Below are 2180 nucleotides of genomic sequence, written 5' to 3'. Positions count from 1 at the left end.
TGTTTTTTCATGTCCTCTATGCTCTAACTACGAAAATATTTGATTTACAAATAAGGAATCCTACTTCGCGGAATTTCATTTATCACGGTAAGGTCCTAGAACCGATTAACCGCGATAAACGAGGGTTCACTGTATTTCACACTGACAGGAGGGCAGAACAGAGTCCAGGAAATGATCAAGTTACATTTTGGGAATTTATTCTCCAACCAGTGGGGGAAATATTAAGGGAGTCCTTGGTTAGCTGGATTCTTATATCAAAATGAAGTTTTGGGCTCAGGATAGACAACCCCCCTCAGAAACAGTAATGGGAGGCGCAATTCCAGGAGCATAGGGGAAAGGGAGGGAGAGAAAAGGGGAGGAGGGGGAATGGATAGCAATGATGGTGGAATAACCCCCTGGAGGTCAGGATGAATACCAGGATTGTAAGGGAAGGGAGAGAATGGGCAGTCTAAAATATGTACAAATAATAATAACGATACGTACTAGATTAAGGGTTGGGGGGTGGCAAGGGAGGGGAGTGAGGGGCTGATATCAAAGTGCTCAAGAAGAAAAATAATGTTTAAAAATTGTTGATGCCAATAATTGTACATGTCCGCTTGATATAATGGATGAATGGATTGTTATATGTAAGAGCCCCCCAACAACCCAACAAAATGATTAAATTTTTTTAAAAGTCCAGAATAGATCAAACATTTTAAAAACAAGGAAGAGGAGGAAGAAATGTGGGTAAAAAGAAGTATATGTAACCCTGGAATGGAGATAGTCTCACAAGCAGGATACAAACTTAGATAAGCCATTAAAATAGATGGATAGATGGGATAGATAGATATTGACATATTTGGCTACATAACAATTTAAACTTGATACCAAAAGTACCATAAAGTTAAAAAAAAAACAACTACTACACACTGTGACTTGATGGATATTCCCCTTGAACTTTCAGAGCGGTTCTAACAAGTCAGTGAGAGAAGATCACAGCCTACAGCAGAGGACGATCAAACGGTCGACAGTGGATGCACAAATGTGTCCAACCTAACTCACAGTGAAGGGAGTCAAGTTGAAACCACGAAATTGCACCTTTCAGTGAAGTCCTCCCAGTCCTTCTGCCCCACCCTTCTCCTCTTCCTCAACTGGTGGAGGCACCTGTCTCCCAACAGCCTCATGGTTGCCCTCAGAATCCTGGTGGAGCCCAGGACATGCATCCAATACCAGTCAGAGGGCTCTGTCAAAATTAAGCAGAACTGGCGCAGACCCAGAGGCATTGACAACAGGGTGTGGAGAAGATTCAAGGGCTGGATCCTAATGCCCAACAGTGATTGAGTGTGCAACAAGAAACCAAAGCATATGCTGCCCAGTGGCTTCCTACAAGTTCCTAGTCCAGAGTCGGGGAGCTGGAAGTGCTGCTAATATGCAGCAAATCGTACTGTGCAGAGATTGCTCGCGCTTCCTCCAAGAACCACAAAGCCACCATGAAAGAGCAGCCCAGCTGACCATCAGTCACCAATCCCAATGCCAGGCTGCACTGAGAAGGAAATGAACAGACGGACTGCCTGCAAGTCTACCTGTGCTAAATAAAACCATTAAAAGGTTTCACTGGGGGCAAAAAAAACTTTCATGAATCACGGTGGCCAAAACATAATGCTTTGGTAATAGGGGGCATCAATAAAGGTATAGAGAGATGGAAGGAAATTAGACCATCTTTATCGTGATCTTAAATACACAGAATCACTAGAACATCCAGTGCTAGGAACTTACTCCTATAAATATAGCATATGAGACTGCTCATTGTAGTATTATCAGGAACATACACAAACACACAAAAGCTGAAAACCTACAAGTTCATTAAAAAGGCCTAGTTAAATAGGTTTAAGTCCATCCACAGAATCGTTATATTTGGCTGTGGATTTTTTTTTTTTAACCTACACCCACCCACTACCAGCAGCAAGTCGATTCCGACTCACAGCAACCCTATATATTGTCTGAAGCTGTAAATCTTTACAGGTGCGGAAAGTCTCATCTTTCTCCCAAGGAGTGGCTGGTGGGCTTGGTCTGCCTGCTTTGCAATTAGCAGTCCACTGCGTACTAGACAGCGCCATATGGCTACACATACTGGAATGAAAAATTACCTAAATGGTATTAAACGTTAAAGACAAGCTCTGGAGTTGTATAGGAAAGGTGAA

The sequence above is a fragment of the Echinops telfairi genome, unplaced genomic scaffold (genome assembly GCF_000313985.2).
Source record: "Echinops telfairi isolate 266 unplaced genomic scaffold, ASM31398v2 ScPeMD7_7475;HRSCAF=8513, whole genome shotgun sequence".
Taxonomy (NCBI): Eukaryota; Metazoa; Chordata; class Mammalia; order Afrosoricida; family Tenrecidae; genus Echinops; species Echinops telfairi.
The sequence above is the reverse complement of the archived record's forward strand: the minus strand, read 5'-3'. Positions refer to the sequence as shown.